General features: G+C 25.0%; 6 non-coding genes across 6 annotated transcripts; 3 read left to right on the top strand and 3 right to left on the bottom strand.

Moving 5' to 3' along the window:
- Positions 1-10576: 10576 nt before the first annotated feature.
- LOC145848933 (U1 spliceosomal RNA) lies at positions 10577-10740 on the bottom strand. The gene has a single exon (XR_014372230.1). It is a non-coding gene; the product is annotated as a U1 spliceosomal RNA (small nuclear RNA).
- A 756-nt stretch (positions 10741-11496) lies between these two features.
- Positions 11497-11661, top strand: LOC145848935 (U1 spliceosomal RNA). The gene has a single exon (XR_014372232.1). It is a non-coding gene; the product is annotated as a U1 spliceosomal RNA (small nuclear RNA).
- A 1424-nt stretch (positions 11662-13085) lies between these two features.
- Positions 13086-13249, bottom strand: LOC145848937 (U1 spliceosomal RNA). The gene has a single exon (XR_014372233.1). It is a non-coding gene; the product is annotated as a U1 spliceosomal RNA (small nuclear RNA).
- An 885-nt stretch (positions 13250-14134) lies between these two features.
- On the bottom strand, positions 14135-14298 carry LOC145848938 (U1 spliceosomal RNA). The gene has a single exon (XR_014372234.1). It is a non-coding gene; the product is annotated as a U1 spliceosomal RNA (small nuclear RNA).
- Positions 14299-16790: 2492 nt separating this feature from the next.
- On the top strand, positions 16791-16955 carry LOC145848939 (U1 spliceosomal RNA). The gene has a single exon (XR_014372235.1). It is a non-coding gene; the product is annotated as a U1 spliceosomal RNA (small nuclear RNA).
- Positions 16956-18932: 1977 nt separating this feature from the next.
- LOC145848934 (U1 spliceosomal RNA) lies at positions 18933-19097 on the top strand. The gene has a single exon (XR_014372231.1). It is a non-coding gene; the product is annotated as a U1 spliceosomal RNA (small nuclear RNA).
- The last annotated feature ends 640 nt before the right edge of the window (positions 19098-19737 follow it).

The following is a 19737-nucleotide window of genomic DNA, read 5'->3' as shown; positions in this document are numbered from 1 at the left end:
AAAACGTTTTGTTTCTATTTTATTATAAACTCTAACTAGTCTCAGGTAACACAGGCTGACTATTTTGCCTCAAAGAGTGGCAATTCTGATTATTATTAACTCAGCTAAATTATAACTACTTCAACTTAGTAGTTAGAATAGTTAATAGCAAATTATACATTTGTAAGTTGTTTAAAAAGTAGGAAAAACATCTATCTAACTAACTAATGAATTTTTATTAAGTATTAAGTAAAAAAAAATATTTAATAATTATTTTAATACCTTATTACTAACAAAACAATGTTTTACTCCTATATTTGCATATAGGAGATCCTCAGTTGTTGTTAACAAATCTGAAAAAAAAAATTGAACAAATAAATGGAAGTAAAATAAAATTAAAAACAAAATATTGAAATAGGCATTTAAGTCAAGAACTTTAAATTGATTAATTTAAAAAAAGTAACAATATTAGTAAAAAATATGTACAATTATGATTCCCAAGATTTATTTAATCAAAAATACTAAAAAAATATTATTTGTTATTTTATGATAGTTAACTTTATAACAGCCTATTTAATATAAAGCACTAAAATATTTATATGTCACAGCTGGTTAAAAATGATAGTAGTCAAAATGGAAGCACTTACTAGGAACAATAAACAAAAATACACTTCTAAATGGAAATCTGTTCCTGAGTTTAAAGGTAAAGTAGTTGATTATTGCTTTACATAAATAAGACTTATCTATTAAATACAGAATATGATTTTACTAATAGACTGGATTATGCCTGATGTTTCTAGTTCATACCACGTAAGATGTAGATATTGTAAAAAGTGATTACAAGCGAAATGCTCAAGTCTTAAATACCATGCTAATACTAGCCAACATTTGAAAAAAGTTAATTTTAATTAATCATCCTACCAAAAATTTTGAATAACAATTAAAAACATGTTAAGGGCTTAGGGATGTAGATCACCATTTTTACAATTTAGTCTTATAATATTGAATTTTAAGTACTACAAGTTACAAGTTGCTTTTTACAAATTAAAAAAAATCAAATTACTTTTTGAGATATAGCAGGTCAAATTGGACAACAACAATAGGTTCCTTTTGGTAGGGGAAAACTAAAACAGCAAAAAAAAGACTACTTCACTAAAAATCCATCTTCTTCTACGTTTTTGAGATAAATGCCACAAACTTACAGAATATGCTCCTTGCAATTTTTAAAAAATTGTGTAGGAAGAGAATTTAAACAAAAAAAAATAAATAATTTGTGACAAAAAAACAAAAAAAAACTGTTTGTTTTTTGTTTATTTTTTTATAATTTTATTTTTTTAATTTAAAAAACATTCTTTCTGAAAAAGTTTTAAAGTGCTTTAAACAACATATCCTGAAAGTTTGAGGTATTTATCTCAAAAAACGTAAGAGAATATAGATTTTTAGTGAAATAGTCTTTTTTTGCTATTTTAGTTTGCCCCTCCCAAAAGGAACCTATTGTTGCCTTCCACTTTGACCTGATATATCTCAAAAATTGTTTTTTATTATTAAAATCAGTAAAAATCATCTTGTAGCTTAAAAACTCAATAAAATAAGATCAAAATGTGAAAAAGTGTTTAACTCCCCTATACCCTTAATACTTTTATTACAATTTTGTTAGTACTGCTTGATTTTAAAAATAACTAAGTTAATTTTCCTACTGATCTACTATTAGCATGTAGTTTTTATAGATATTCATGATTAAAACTTCAGTAACAGGTTTTATTCATTACTTTTTTCATAAATGGACTATACTATGCATGCTTGTTTTCTAAAATATTATCATTTTGTATAAACTTTACCTGAACACAGTAAGCTGAAAACGGATTAAAGCGGCCATTGGTTATAATAAAATAATTTTGCTGAAAAAAAAATTGTACAAAGTGTTAAACATAGTTTGATTTCTTTGTTTTAAAATTGGTTTTGTTGTTTTTCTGCTTAAAGTATTTAAGAAGTTATGTAAATTTAAATCCAACTATTTTTTGACTATACAGTTTGAAAACTACTCCGAATTCTTCATAGTTTTGACAAATTTTTTTTGCAGAATGTTAGAGAAAAATTTCTGTAAGACTAATTTAGAGAAACTTTTTTAGCATTTTTCTTAAACTTTGTTGAAATAGTATTGGTAAACACAATAAGTTATTTAAAAACTTAAAATTTTTAACTTAATTTTTTTTATTTGATATTTTTTCAAGAAAAAAGTGCAAGTAGGCATCAGGATGTTGCTTGTATAAACCTAAAATTAGTTAATTTCCTAATGATAATTTATTTTGTAAAATTGTATATAGAATTTTTATGATATTTGCTAAAACATAAAAAATTAAGATATTTTAGCACCAAGCAGTTGAAATACTTATTCTCTTTTAGAAATACTTTGTAATTACCATAAATACATCAATGAAATTTTCAAAAGATTATAAGTTTTAAATTGAGAAAATATACACTTTTTTCAACTTTTCAAAGAATTCTGACATTTTTTAACACTAAACCAAAGAAAACAAAAAACCTAAAAAAAGTTTTTATATAAAAGTTTCTAAGGTATTTTTTAGCAGTTGATGTTGGCCTTAATTTTGACATAAATTTTAGGTTTTTTCAACTCATTTTTCTCTATTTAAAAAGTAAAAATTTGCTACATTTAAGCTTACATAATTTAATTTTATTCACTGGCCACTATTTAGATATTTATATAACAATACTTTTATAATTTTTTTTACTGAGAGATTGTTTCTTCCAAAGTATCTTAAAGTCCACAGTTTTCATTTAATAAAATTGTTTAATATTGAAGAATAATATACTACACGTACATGTTTTGCATATGAAAGCAATTTAAATCTAACTAAATTCTATTCGAACATTTTATAAACATTTAAAGTATTATCAGTAAACATCCAATTATTTCTAGTAATCTATTAAGTTTGATGAAGTGTATTTTGTATTTGTATCAAAGTTGTTTTTTATTTTTTATTTAACTTTTTTATTAAAATATTTGTACAAATTGATTAATTTTTAATGTTTTATACTTGAATAAATTTTATAGCTTTCTATTTTTAATGATATTTTTTGTTTAGTATTAATGTGTTTATTCTAGTTCAACCTATTTAAAAAAAACTTTTTTGACTTAACAGGAATTCATATCACTTGAAGCACATTTTATTAAAGCCAATCGCAAAAAGTTGGTTAAGATTTCGAGAGACTGTTCCAATTTGATAGTTGTTCCAGGAGCACTCATCTCTTTAAGTTAGTTTTTTTTTAATATTTAATTTATTCTAAATAACTCATCAGTGTTTGTAATTTATCTATTTATTATTTTTAGACCATCTTCCTTAATTAAAAAGATACTTTGGTCTTTAAGTTAGTTAAAAAAAAAGCTTTTACCTTTCAAATTTTTTTTTTCAACTTAATAAAAGTATGATTCCAATTTTTCCACTTCATAATACTTATATTGTTTTTCTAACTCTTCGTTTTAAAATGTATAATAATATTATATTTAACTACAATGGATTTTCAAATGTTTAAAAATTTATTTTTAGTGATAAACAAGTTTTTGAAATTCTAATTTCTGTAAAAAGTTTCAAATACAAACATATGTAAAACAAAGCTTTTGTAGTAATATTTTAAAAGTTTTAACTAATTTACACAACCTTTTATATGTTCGTAACAAATAATAAGCAAAAAACCTTGAATTTGTTTTATTGTTTTTTTTTTTGCAATTAAGAAAAACATAAAATATATCAATTAAACTTAGATATAAATTTACTAAAATGCAAAAAAAAATCAACAAATTTTAAAACTTTTGTATAAAATTTTTTATTTTTATCAGAATGCTAATCCAAGTTTAAGTAAACATTAGAGATTGAAAATACTCAAAATGCTTTATTTTCTGTTATAATTTGCTCTTGTTTTGTGGCATGTAATACAACTTTCTGATCAAAAGAACTGTAATTTTTATTTTTAGTTAACTTTAATATTACTTCATGAATACTGTATCGGTTGAATTAAAGTTTAATAGATGCTAAAGAATTTTGAAAAAATGTATAGCTTGATCTTACTTTGTAGATTTTTAAATAAATTATATGTTGTTTATTTAAATTATTTAACTAATTTTAAATATAGCTGTTTAAAGTTAAGAGCACATTTAATTTTAAAAATATTTAACAAATGTTAAATTTACAATGAGAGACAATAAAATGACTTAGATAATTGTTTGAACTAAAAGAAAAAAAATTAAATTGGTTTTATATATGTTTTGTAACTATAAATATATGAATTTTTGTTATATACTAAGTATTTCATTTCCTAATTGTTTGCAACTTTAATTATAATACATTAAAAATAACATACTTCACTCCTAGGGTAACTTGAAGTAATTTGTTCTAAATTTTTTTTCAGGTAAACTTTAAAAAAATATTTTTTTTAACCTTTTTAATTTTTAATTAGTTCAGTACATATTTATTATTTTATTACCAACAGTTTTATGTAACAAATTTTGCACTTAATTAAATTTAGTTGTGTTCTAATTGTTCACAAAATGTTGTTCTTGTGTTTTTTGAAGATATAGAACTAATAGTTTCAAAACAACTTAAGTAATTATATAAACATAATTAAGTAAATTATATATTATTAGATCTTTTAAATTTATTTAGTTTTGAACAAAAAAATAAATTTTTGGTTATTATTTATAGTCATGTTTATTAAAAGATCAAACATTTTAAAAATTATATACTGTAGCAGTTAACTTTTTAAAGTGATGTATGTTAAAAGATTGAAAGTTTCAATAAAAAATTCCTCCTTGTATGGTTTTTTTTACATTTTGGTGTTATTTTTTAGACAGAAAAATTAATTAAGTGGCTTAAAAATAAAAAACAGTTACTGTTTAAAGCAATTTGTTTTAATTGCTTTGGAGTTTCTTTATGTTTTAAGCCAACTTTACAATCTACAATGTTATTACTGATGTTTTTTCTACTTAAGAGTTTATTTAGTTTTAGTCTATTTAAACTATTTTTTACATTAAATGTAAAATTTTACTAACTTAGTATACTAACTTTTTTTAAAATTTTAGAAATAGTAAACAGTTTTTTATTCAGTGTTTTAACTTATGAATTGTTGGTTTTGTTAAAACTTATTTGTCTTGTTGATTTCTGATTTACTAGTTTTTTAGAAATGCTTAAACAAATCAGTTGTATAAACCAAGCTTATGTAACATTTTAAAATATTTTTAAATTCATATTGTATTTTTATTAAACCTCTATTTTCGTTCAGATGTTTAAAATAATTGAATGTTTAAAACTAAGTTAAATTTTTACCTCGTACCTTGGAAGTTTTGTTTTTAATAGAATATTTTGATATTTAGTAGTTTTGATCTTAAAATGCTTTTTAAGCTGTATCTTTTTATTAATTTTCTTCATACTAAATTTAAAGTTATTCATAGTTTTTTTATCATAAAAGCTTTTATAGAAATGAAATTTTGAAACTACAAATGTAAGCTCTACTTTTTATGTGAAAACTACCTTTTAGAAAAAATAGTGTAGAAATTTTTTTAAATCTAGTTGATTAGTCTTTTTAATTTCACAGTAGATTATTTGATGTTTTTTGACCTTTTTCTTATTAATTTTTCAAATAAATACCTAAAATAATGACATAAAACATTTAGTTATGAAGCTTAAATAGTATTACCTATTATTTTTATGGTTTAGTTTTAAGGAGTACCAATAGAAGCAATTTAATTCTAATAGCTTTAATCCATTTGTTTTTCATTATTATGATGAACAAAAAAGATTAAAAGACCAGCTTAAAATTTAAAATAAATTCTTCTAGGTGTTTTATATTGTAAAATAAGTTTTACTGTTTATAAGATGTGATTTTTAGTTATGTAAATAGAGTTTTGCAGGATTTTAGACAGTGAACTATTACAATTTCTGCAATTAATATTTCTGCAATTACTTTGATTTGTTTTTATTATTTGTTTTTTTTATATGTTAACTATGATAGAGCTTTAGTTTTTAATATATTTTTTTAGCTAGTTTATTGCAAATTTTTTCAACAAGTTACTTAATATATTTCAAGTATTGGAAAAAATACTTAAATTAGCTACAAAAATTATACTAGCTACTTTAAGCTAATGAATTTTTTACATCTAAAAGTTTTCTGTATCCTAAAGGTAAATGTACTGAATTTGTATACGTCCAATTATTAGAAAAGCTATCTTTTTTTTTAAGTTTATCCAAAAATTCTGTTCACTGTAGGAATATATACAAACTAAATAAATAAAGATTTTTTTGTTAATAAAATTTATTATAAAACTGATAAATAACCTTTTCATTAAGTACACTTGCTAAATTTCACTTTGTATTCAAAATAAAAGTCTAAAACTATATAAATATTACAGTTCGATAATAAATTAATGTATTTTTATAAATACTCTACTAATAATAAGAAAAAAAAGCTTTTATCCACTATTATCGTTAAAATTTAAACCAAAATTTGTTACAAAAAGGTTACATATTTTGAAGTTACTGTAAATTATAAAAAAACCATTGTCTAAACATTAAGTACCATTTCATTTACATATTTTTAAAAGAATCGTTTTTAAATAAAAATATAAAAACAATCTTATAATTTGCTTTTTTTCAAAAAAAAGTGTTTATTACTGCTATTTTGAGACTGAATTTACAGAAATATATAATTAAAGTTCTTAATCAAGAAATGATTTCTTTGATTAGAACATTTAGTACATTTAAAAATTTTTTGTTTTGTTTTTCTTTAATTTTATAATGTTTTTATACATTTATTTAAATAAATTAGAAAAAAAAAACTCATTAATAATAATATTTTGAAGCACATATTAAACTTAAATTCACTTAACTTAAAATTGAAAAAGTTATATACTAAGCAATTTTTTTTAATTCTAAATCCAAAATTAAACAGCAGTGCGAACTCAATATTTGCAAATTTAACCGACTGTGCGAACTCAAAAAACTCGAACCTAACTTATAGACTTCTGCATTTGAAAATAATTTAAAGTATGAGCAAAAAACTGTAAGCAACTTTTAAATACCGGAATTTGTACTTTTAGTTTGCAAGAATTATTCTTTTAGTATTTTAGTCTAAAGAAGTTAATTTCAGTAAACTGAAAGTTAATAAGAATAGCACTATAGTATAGTGTTTTATTTGTAGACTAATTCATTTACTGAAATTCAAAGAAAGCCAAACTTAGCTCTTGGGCGATACTTAACGGTTAAAAATTTATATATGTCAATTTTTCTATAGAAGTTGAATGAGGGAAAAAATAGCAGAAAAATTCTGGCAACTATGCCTGACATATATGTTATTTGGGGTTATAAATTGTTTGTAAAAATCTATGTTATTTATTACTAACTATCACCTCATGATATTTCCAATTGCTTTTTGAAAAGTCACTAAGTTAGACTAAGAAATAAAACTATACAGGGTTGCCAATTTACCTAGAAACCTGGAAAAACCTAGAATTTGACAATTTAAGCAAAAAAGACCTGGAAAAATCTGGAATTTTTAACAATTTTAACATATTAAGTAATAAAATTTAGATTTGACACATAAAAGCTATCATATAGATAAAAGTATGAATCCCTTCGAGGCAAATACTTTTGAAGTATACGACTTACAGGAAACCTTCTCAGACTTACAAATTGACCTTGAACTTAAAGTAAATTCTTCCAAAAAACGATATGAAAGCTTTTGGACTCAACAAAAACTAAGGCAAAAGTATCCAATCATTTTAGAGGAATTTAGATTGTTGTTAATAGCTTTTCCTTCTAGCTATGTTGTTGAGAAAGCTTTCAGTTCAGTTATTAACATCTTGAGCAAAAGGTCTATTCTAGATATTTATAAAGGAGGTGACTTAAGGCTCTATTTTACTTATTAAGAATCAGATTAGAAAAACTTGCAAGCAGTCATATTCCTCATCCTTCACATTATATTAGACTTCAGTAGCAGACATTATTTTATGAAAGTTTTTTAATTTTGTTTGATCTTTTGAAGTATTTCTTATTTAACCTGGTTTGTATTGTATTTAAGTAGTCTTTTTATAATAACAACTTTATTAAGCTATTTATTCTACAACAGGTTTGCATAATGCCTAATAAATATTATTTACGGTAGACTTCCTCTTGAGTTCACACTTTTTACCCAAAAAAAAAGTGCAAATTTAGATTTTCTTAAATTTAACTAAAGTAAAGTCTATTACTAACTAAATATTAATAAAACAAAATATATATAATATTTAATAGTTTATATAGATCTTTTTTTTTAATGAAGGTTTGTTTTATCTTTTAGTGGATTTCATGTTTATTCATAACATCATTGCGTATAACATATTGAAATTTGTCATTTTGTAAAATAAAATATGGTAATAAATTTCTTAGATTTTTTTCAAAGTGCGAACTCAAGCGGTTTATTAAATGGTTTATGTTTTAAAGATTTTAATAATTTTATTTTGACCTGGTTAATTTTGTAGTTGATGTTCATTGTTTTACATTACACTAAAAGTTTTTATAGCATAGTGATTAAAATATTTGTTTGAAAGACCTTTATTTGACAGGTTTTTGTTATTACTAGTTTAATCTGTGTACAACTTATATCACTATAAAACTATTATCTGATTGTAATATTTTGACAACCATTAAAATTTTTATTTCTAAAAAGATTTTTTTGGTTTTAAAAGAGTATAAATTTGAGGTTTCTTATTGAAGTGACTTCTACTTTTTCATTTAAAAGTTTCTTAAACACAATTTTATTTTCTAACTTGATTTATTATTGTTCAAAAGTTTATTATAATATAAGGAGTTTTAAACTATTAATACAAGCTTTTTGTATTAATAAAACTTTTTGTTTTATCTGAATTCAATATATATTAGCAATTAGAATATACTTAGTTTATTTTAATACTTCAACACTAGCTTTTAGTTTTTCACTATTTTCCTCTGTTAAATTATTGTAGGCTAATAGCTAGAAAAAAAAAACTTTTTAAACAGAATTAAATAAGCCATCAAAAAGACTGCTACAGTTACAAAACAAAACTTAAACCTAGTTAAAAGTTTTTTTAATTGATTACTTTCTGTTCACAGAATTAACTGTAAAACATTGGATTTTTTTTTTCGAATTTAAATAAAGAAAAAAAATTGTTAGAATTAAGGTTTAGTTCCCTAAAGATTATTCCAAGTCAAATGCTATTTCATGGTATTCTACTACAAAACAAATAGTTTAAAAAGTTAGAAATTAAATTTTTAACTTTACAACTAACTTGCTTATAATATATCTTAGCATTGAAATTAGTAAATTTACTGCATTAACTGAAGCTGTTGATGAAACCACTTTTCATGTGAGATAATCAACCAGTCGGTCAAACTTCCTTTAACTAGATCAGAAATAATATTTTAATATATATTTCATTATGTGTAAAATAAACTGTTAATTCTTTTATAGTTTTTTAATCTCTGGTATAGATACTTTAAAAAAGCCTATTTATAAAGTAATTTAAGTATTTTGTGCGGCTTAAATAAGTTACTTAGTATTAACTTCTAACTGTCCGAAATTTGTTATATGAGATATTATTAAAATGTCAGGTTTAAGTTAAGATTTCAGGTGGGTAGTGAGTAGTGACGGCTCAGATCCAGTCGCAGATCCAGTCGAATTTCGACCCGCTAAGTAAATTGAAAACTACTTGTGCAAAATAAATAAAATTTAGTTTTTGATATCTAATATTTTGATATACGCTTTAATTTCGTTTTCAGTTCACAAAAGTATTTCCTAGATCACAATAATACTAAATCATTTTATTACAATTTTGCTCGAGTTTTTTAATTTTCTTATTTGTAATTTTTCTAAATCATGCAGCCCGCAATTACATTTTCTAACGAGTTGAAAGTAGAAAATATTTTTTAGTAAATATGAATTGCTGACTACAAAAGTTGTCCACCACTGACCTAAAAGTTTCAATAGTTTCAGAACAGATCATATTTAAACAGGATTGATTACAGATTACTCAAGGCTTTTTAATAATTAAGTATTTTAATACAATTTACTGGGCTTCTAAGAAAAAAACTGTAAATTATTTTCTTAAGCCCTGTAAACTACTTTGAACACAAAATTGCGTGCATAAGAAGTACAAGACTAAATTACATTTCGAACACAACTTTTTTAGCTCGAAAGTTTGTACTCAAAAGAAAAACTACTTTGTAAAATCGTGGGGGGCGATTTTTTTTTCAAGTTACTGAAAAGGGGGCGATTTAGTAAATGAGTTTGGGAAACCCTGCTCTAACCCTTAGTCGGTAATTTATTTTATCTTATTTTTTCGTTTTTTAACTAATAATTTTTTTTCTACCTTTACACTTGTTTGTTTTTTTTTTGTTCTTGTAAATTATTGATTTTTTTACTCTCACTGTTCCTCCTAATCCTTAATAAATAATATTAACTTTACTCACATCTTGTGTAAAATTAAACTGCTTTTGCAAAAGGGAATCCTCGTACAAAAATGTTTTTAAGCAAAACTGATCCTTCTCTTATTTGGCACATAGTTGTTTGTTGGAGGGGACTGCGCGAACGCAAGTTCCCCGCGGGAGAAATTGTACGACCGAATTGTTCACATTTGGAACAATCGCAGAGGTCAGTTCCACCAATGTGCAATGATGAAACCTCGCCCTGAGTCAACAGCCTGCCTGATCGCTGTTAAAACTCCCGTCAGGTAAGTTTAATTTTCCAGAAATCTGCTGCTACCCAGCCAACAGACATGAAGTTCTAATTTGTTTCAGATATATTGTGACGTCATATTGTGAGAGTTCAAATGAGAGAGCATTTTAAAGCTTGTTGGATTCGACCTAATTATCTCTTTGTAGAAATTTTATAAGTTAACTTTAATTTTAGTCATTTAATATATACTATTTATAATTCAACACATAAAATAAAAAACAAAATTTTAAAAATTTCTGTATTATACAAAATCAAAAGCTATTTTTTAGTATATAACTCTAAATAAAACAGAATTGTACTATGCCCTTCTAAAAAGTTTAAAACCTCAAAACGTAGTAGTCAAATTAACTAAGAAAAGCTTAAAAAACTTCTGTTATAAATATTAAATCACAAAATAATTTTAAATAAAAATTTATTGTCAACTTTGCATGAAATAAAATAATAATAAAGCGAAGTTAGTGACTAGAGTTGCCAGAAACCATTTTGTTTTTACATTTGCTCCTAATTTTTTAGGAGAACACTTAGCATGAAATTAATAAAGCAAACAGAATAAAACTCGATTGAATAAGCAGCAACAATTGTTAATTTTTATTGCTTACTAGTATGATAATGATATTTTAAGTTACATTAATGTATTGTATAAAACTTTTCATACTCTCATTTTTTTAATAACTTCACTTATTGTGACGTCACAATAGCGCAAACAAAAACAGTATGCTGCACTGTTTTGATTAGAATCAGATTGTTCAACTCTCTATTAAACTAACCTGACGGGGGTTTTAACAGCGATCAGGCAGGCTGTTGATCCAGGGAGAGGTTTCATCATTGCACACTGATGATTACTGACCTCTGCGATTACTCAAAATTGGGTAAGTCGGCCGTGTCATTTTTCACCTGGGGAAGATGCGTTCGCGCACTCCCCTAAAATTAAACTGAAAATGTTATAAAACGTTTATTAACTAATTAAAAACTTAAGAAAATCATATAAGAAAACTATGATATTTTTGATAGCTTAAAAAACCTGCAAATGCTTAGTCAGCAAAATATTGAAATTTATTTTTTTCTCTCTGTACCCTTATCATTAACCCACCTTATCCAAACAAATTAAAAGTTAAAGAAAATAAAAATGTTTGACTATTATTTTTATATTTTTAAAAACATGAAATAAAAAGAATGCTGACTCAGCATTTGTAGGTTTTTTTTAGCTAACCTGTTTTTTAGCCATCAATAAAAATTAAATCTCGCAATTAATATATCTATTGCATAATCAAAATCACATTTCGTCGAGAGAACAATACAAAATTTTCAAAATTTTTGTTTTTAAAACTAACAGTAATTTAAAAATATAAATAAATACAATCAAGAATGTGCAAAAAACTTGGAATAACCGGGCTAAACTAAAAATCCAATGTGAAGAAAAACGCGATAGTATATGATCATACAAGCTTAATTTAAGCTGATTAATAGAAAGGAATAATAGATTAATAGTCCTGGACAACACGTTTAATGTATTCAAGTGATGTAAAACTCGATTACCGATTTTTTTTTGTAAACCAGGTCGTAAGACCAATTGCTTTGAGTGCTTTATTTGTCGTTCAATAAACATTCTATATTAATATAAAGAATATATGGAATATCAAAAGATCATTTTTGTTATTAAACTTAATAACAGTTATAATATTACTGCTAAGTTAGTAGTACTAACTGCAGATCATTTACTAATTACTAACTTTAAGTATTTTCATGAAAAATAGAATATTTTTATAAGAAAAATTCTTTGTCTTTCATTTGCTACGTAGGTTTGTATTGAGTTTATGTGTTTTAAAAATCTAAAGTTAGTTATGAAGTTTTAGACTAAAAAAATAAAGGTAATCAATATAGTTCATTATTAATATACATTGTATATTATCTTTTTTCAATATTAAGGAAGAGTCAATTGTGCACGAAGAAACTTTTGCACGAAGGGTCAAGTATGCATGAAGGGTTACTTTTGTCTGAATAGTCATTTTTCCAAAAGATTAGATAAATAGGGTAAAATAAAAACAAAAAAATAATTGAAAAAAGAGTAAGATTTAGGGGTGAAAACGATAGTAATAAACAATAAGATCAATTAGAATGAAATATTGTTAAAAAGAAAAAAAAAACATGGTAAGAAAAAAAAAAGACCAAGGGTAATAGTTAAAGAAAAAAATAAATAAAAGAAGAAGTAACGTCAAGTTACAGACCAAGAGTAAGGGGTAACAGTGTTTTAGTAAAAATAGATAATTAATAGATGTATTAAAATGTATTCAGGCTGTGCAAAAATTATTCTCATGGATATTAGACACATACACATCAAAAAGTTACAGAGGGGACTGCGCGAACGCACGTTCCCCGTGTAAAAAAATGTACGACCGAGTTGTTCACATTTGGAACAATCGCAGAGGTCAGTTTCATCAATGTGCAATGATGAAACCTCGCCCTGAGTCAACAGCCTGCCTGATCGCTGTTAAGACTCCCGTATGTTAATTTCAACTGAATTCTAAGCACTTAGCGGTTATTCAAACAATAGACATGTGGTTCTAATTTGTTTTAGATGTATTGTGACATCATACTGTAAGATAATTCAAAAGAAAAAGCCTTTTGAAGCTTTTCTTTACTTGTGTAAACTTTGAAATCTTATTTAGTATTAAAAATAATTTAAATTTTAAAAGCTCAGGAAAATTCTATGCACGTTTATTTTTAAAAAAGTAATTTATTATAAAACTACAAAACATTTTTTAGCATAAAAGATTTGATGAAACAAAATAATTTTAGTGGCTGTATGAGGTTATTGTTTTTAAAAAAGAACAAGTATCAGACCGATAGTTTCTGTTCTTCAATTTAGACAAAATCAATTATTTATATAATTACAGTTGGTCATATAACTTATTGTTATAACTAATTTTTGAGTTTAAAAAAAAGTTTAGTCATATATTATTTGCTAACTTATAGTTAAATTTAAAAACTTATATGTAAAGTGTTTATATTTCCATATTTATATTTATTTTGAAAGTTGTTCAAAAATACTTCTACAATAGAAGTTTGTCTTTCATAAAACAATATCAATATCAAATTGTCACCAATAGTAGATTGTAATTTTAATTAGATAAAACAGTGTGTTTTAAACAGTGCTTACCAGTATAAATATTTTAAAGTTAGTTTTTATTCTACTTACATTATTTTATTTTGCTTTACAAATAAAATAGGAATATTCTAAGCAAAACAAAAATAAGTTTTAACAACATTTTTATTACAAAGTAACCACTTACTTAACACTATTGCTTACAAGAGATTGAACTTTTTAGTACGCTTTTGTATTTAATTCTTTTTAATTTAAATGTACTTTTTAACTTTATCACTAGCTTAACTTCTAAACGAGGGTCAGCGCGAATGCAAGTTCCCTATGTGAAAAATTGCATGACCGAGTTGTTCGCATTTGGAACAATCGCAGAGGTCAGTTCCACCAATGTGCAATGATGAAACCTCGCCCTGAGTCAACAGCCTGCCTGATCGCTGTTAAGACTCCCGTCAGGTAAGTTAGTTTAGTTAGTAATCAGCTGCTTTCCAACCAGCATACATGAAGTTCTAGTTTGTTTCAGATATATTTTGACGGCATAATGTGATATAATCCAAAAGAAAGAGCTTTTTAAAGCTTGTTGACTTTACAGTAACTTCTCGCATCTTTACGCACTCGTGACGTTACGCACTCTCGTTTAGTTACACATTTTAGAATTCTAAAAAATTCAAAAAGAAAAATTTTAATTTTTTTTTAATATTGCAAATTAGGTTTATTGTATATTTTTAATTTAAAATTAGTTTTTAAATGCTTACTCACCTCTCTATATCTTTAGACTTTGTAAACTTATGTTCATTGGCAAGTTGGTAAACATTTAGTTACACCTCAGTATATCAGAAATTTTGTTAACGATAAAAGATTAGACTAAAATTCTAAAAGAAATATGACTGTGTTAAATAATGAAATAATGAGAATTTAAAACACAAATAAACACTACATCACTTTTGCCCTATATATGAACAAACATCTAAAAAAGAAATCTAATGAAACTTCCTAGCAAAAAGTAGCAGTAATACTAAATAAATATAGAGCTTACACTTAACACAAATCTCAATTGTTTTTTTTTAGTAAACAAATAACTAATTTTCATTTGATGTTTTTTTTTAGTTTAGATAATGAATTTTAATATAGACACCACATCATATCTTAATTGTAAACAAATGCTTAATCATAAATTGAACTTGCTAAGTAGAATATAATATAAATGTTAAGTACCAAATAAGTTACATATAAATAAAGATAAAATCTACTTATTATCAAAATTAGTAAAATTTTTCTACAAGTATTATTATTTTATATCAATTTAAAACCTGTTTTTTAATATATGCATAGTTTTATCTTTTGTTTTTATATTCATAAATAAAGTAAATAAATTTTAAAATGTGGGAAAGTCCCCAGTCTGCTTTTAACTAGAACCAATATCAAAAAACAGCCATTATAGTAAATATATTTGGTACCTCTCGTAACTTTACGATCTCTCGTATCTTTACGCACTTTTTCTGTGGACACAATGTGCGTAAGTAAGCGAGAAGTTACTGTACATAAACCTATTACTTAGTATTAGAGTAATATAATAATAGTTACAGTGTGGAAGAGTTTATATGTTAGTTTAAAGTTTTATTATTTAACATCTATTCCCTTTTACTTTTTAAATGTATAAACTTATAAAAAATAAACTCAGAAAAGTTGTATTTTACAAAATATTTAATTTTTTCTAGCATTAGGTTTATTTTAAAGACAAAAAAAAATGCAACTAATCTTTTTTTGTAAATTTGTATTTTGCACTCTAAAATAGACTTAAAGAGTAAACGTGTCGTTAATTATTTTTAATGTAGAAAACATTTTTTGAATTTGAAATAACTTGAGCTTTTATATAATGAATTATATTATTATGGTCATTGCAATTTTTTCTTTAAAACGGTTTTCGAAAAAATAGTAAATTTTTCAAACATTTGCCACACGCTAAATTTTTTCTTTTAAATTTCTGGCTTGGTAAAAACTTTTTCTGTTAAGTTTAACTCAACAGTTAAAAAATTTGACTACCCTTAATTTAAACTTTAACTTTCATGTAAGTACAAATGTTATTTTTTCTAAAATATACTTACTTTCATATCCTTATTTGGGTTTAATAATAGCAGCCATCTTTTTAAATGTTTTAATGCTTTATCTTTAATAAAATAACAAAAAAATTCATCTGTATTGGCTTAACCACTATTAAAGAAAAAAACTAACTTTAACTTTATAAAATTAATATAATAAATTTTTTGAAGACATTGACTTATCAAAGTATATATGATTTGTAATTTATCGACAATTCTACTAATTATTTGATAGTTATAATGTACTAACTCTCAATATTGTAGGAACGTTCGTGTAGTTTTCAACTCTATTGTTTTCTGAAAGATAAACTTCTGAAGTAAAAGTACTTTGAACTGCTTTTAAAATAAATTTAAATTTCGATATACAAACACTTTATAAAAAGTTTTTAAATTAAACTATTAAAAGTAAAGATAATAATTTAAAACTAAATTTTAAAAAATCTCATAAACTAGTTATAACTTAAGGTTATATGACCAACTGTAATTATAAAAATAATTGATTTTGTCTAAATCATAGAACAGAAATTTCTGGTCTGATACTTCTTCGTTTTTAAAAACAATAACCTCATGTAGCCACCAAGAATATTTTGTTTCATAAGGACTTTTATGCTTAAAAACATGTTTTGTATTTATATGGTACATTACGTTTAATAATAATAATTGTACATGAAATTTTTTGAGATTTTAAATTTAAATTAGGTTTTAATTCTCAGTAAAATTTAAAAGCTTATACAAATAAAAAAAACTTTAAAAATCTTTTTCGTCTGAATTATCTTACAGTATGATGTCACAATACATCTAAAACAAATTAGAACTTCATGTCTATTAGTTGGGTAGCAGCTGATTGCTGGAAAGTTAAACTTACCTGACGGGAGGCTTAACAGCGATCAGGCAGGCTGTTGACTCAGGGCGAGATTTCATCATTGCACATTGGTGGAACTGACCTCTGCGATTGTTCCAAATGTGAACAACTCGGTCGTACAATTTCTTCCACGGGAAACTTGTGTACGCCCAGTGTTCAATTATATGGTAATACCGTTTCGCCTAAACTAACAATAGATATTCTTCGGATGATAAAGAGCATAAAATAGGTCTTAGGAAGTGTTTATAAATATATTAACAGAAATTTAAGTGAAAATTCAAAACTTTATCACTAGTTTAACTTCTCAATGATACTAAAGAGAGAACTGCAGTCCCCTCTTTAGTATCATTGAGAAGTTAAACTAGTGATAGGGCTTTGTTTTATATCCTAGAAACAAAAACTTACTAAAAAGTTAAATTACTGTAAGCAATAGTGATAAGTAAGTGGTTACTTTGTAATAAAACTGTCCTTGAGAACTTATTTTTGTTGTATTTAAAGAACTTTTTTAAATCGGTATAACAAAGTAAAATCATGTACGTAGAATAAAAAACTAAACTTTAAAACTTTAAACTAGTAAGAACTTTTTTTAAACACACCGTTGCCAATAATGAATATGAAAATCTTAATTTACTTTTAAGGCCACATCACTTCTTTCCTTAAATTTTAATGCATACTATAACTTCGTTCTCATTTTATATAGTTCTAGGTAATTTAGAACTAGTTAACTTAAAATAAAATACTAAAAGTAAATTTTTTTTAGCTTATTATAAAATCACTTTTATTATCGTTTACAATTTAAGTTTTTTCTTAATATTTAAAGACCTATATTTTAAATCAGTGGTCGGCAACTGCGACCCGTAAAGAGTAAAATCGCGGCCCAAGAGCATGTTTCTATTTTAAATGGAATGCGGCTAATCAAAGGTAAAACAGCAACTTAAAAATAAAAAAGGTACTTAAACAAATAAGTATATAATGTAGATAAAGTACTATGCTAAACTTGTTTTTATATAATGGATAGCTTAATTTATACAAACTTGTTAAATTATATGGCAACACCGTTTCGCCTAACTAAACTAACAATAGATATTCTTCGGATGATAAAGAGCATAAAATAGGTCTTAGGAAGTGTTTATAAATATATTAACATAAATTTAAATGAAAATTCAAAACTTTCGCTATATACTTTGGTATTGTTTTAAAAAACAAGCAACTATTTCTTACTAGTATTTTTAGAAATTTAGTCATTGATCCCCAAATAATGGCGATCTCTATTTTAAATAGTGTATTTATAATAATTTCCAGAACTAACTTTCAAAAATATATATAAGGAAATCAATAAATGCGAATTTGTGAACCAAAAAAAAAAAGGTATTAAAATACTTACTAATAATGTTTGAGTCAAATCTCGAAAATTAAAGATTAGTATTAATTTACAGATTGCTACAAAAAATATTTGTTTTATTTTTATCATGGTTTAACCTTTTGTTTAAGCAAAATCTGTTGAAAATGAGTTGAAAAATTTAAATGCATTTGTACAATTTAAAATGTTTTTATTTTTCACAAACTTATAAATATAATTTCGCGAGGTTTAAAAATACGACAAAACATAATAGTTAGTGTTGTTACCACCTACTTATCAAATATATTTTAAATTACGGAATAATGTTAATAAACATGAACAAAGTTTAAAATCCAAAACGTAGCAGTCAAACTAATTTAGAAAGCTTATAAAACTCCTGTTTTAAATATTAAATCACAAAAGGTTTACAAATAAAAGTTTATTGTCTACTATTCATGAAAGAAATTACAAATAAAGCGAAGATAGTGACTAGAAATGCTAGAAACCATTTCGTTTTGACATTTTCTCCTAATTATTTTAGGAGAACACTAAGCCTGAAATTTTTGATTCAATTAAGGCAAACAGAATAGAACACGGTTAGAAAAACAGTAACAACTAGTCGATTTCTATTGCTGACTTGTATGATAATGACCTTTAAAGTTATATTAATGTATTGTATAAAACTTTAGTTTTCTTTCGTTTTTTTAAACTTTCTCTTATTATAACGTCACAATAGCGCACACAGAAACAGTATACTGCAGTGTTTAGATTGGTATCAGACAGTTCAACACTTTTACTAAACCAATTAATCGGGGGTCTTGGCAGCGATCAGGCAGGCTGTTGACCCAGGGCGAGATATCATCATTGCACATCGATGAAACTGACCTTTGCGATTGTTCCAAATGTGAACAGCTCGACCGCACAATTTTTCACATTGGGAAGATGCGTTCGCGCTCTTCCCCAAATTTTAAATAGAAAATTAAGAAAAAAATTTCAAAACTGATTGACCACTTACAAACAACCATATAAGAAATTTATGATGTTTTTGGTAGCTTGAAAAACCTGCAAATGCTTAGTCAGCAAAATTTTGAAATTGATTTAATTTTAATCTGTACCTTATCCTTAACCCACCTTACCCAAACAAATAAAAAGTTGTAACCGTCATCAATTACGATGTTGTTAGGTTGGTTTAGCTGCTCTTAAATAAGATAACAAGAAACGGTTATTTAAAGTATTACAGACGTTCAGATGGAACGCAGGCTTAATTTGATATGCTAGTACTTACCATGAAAATAATAATATAAAAACTAGTTATTAGTGCACGTGATTTTATATACAACATTAATAAACACATCGTGAAATAAGTGAAAGAAAAGAAATTAAAACCAATGACTTCTGATAAGAGCCCAGTAGGCACATATACTAACTACTAAACATTTTGTTGAAATGTACAGAAAGTAGACTGGACGATCAAGTATTCTATCCACATTCTATCAATAAAACCCTTCTCGATTGTTCATCATACGATTCGCAATCCTATCGTCAACACGTCGTTTTGTGCGTTCTCTCCCCCGGTAGTAATACGCCGACTCGCGTCTCTCCC

Source organism: Thalia democratica, unplaced genomic scaffold (genome assembly GCF_965202585.1).
Source record: "Thalia democratica unplaced genomic scaffold, ktThaDemo2.hap1.1 HAP1_SCAFFOLD_1856, whole genome shotgun sequence".
Taxonomy (NCBI): Eukaryota; Metazoa; Chordata; class Thaliacea; order Salpida; family Salpidae; genus Thalia; species Thalia democratica.
This window is presented reverse-complemented; position numbering and strand designations above follow the sequence as displayed.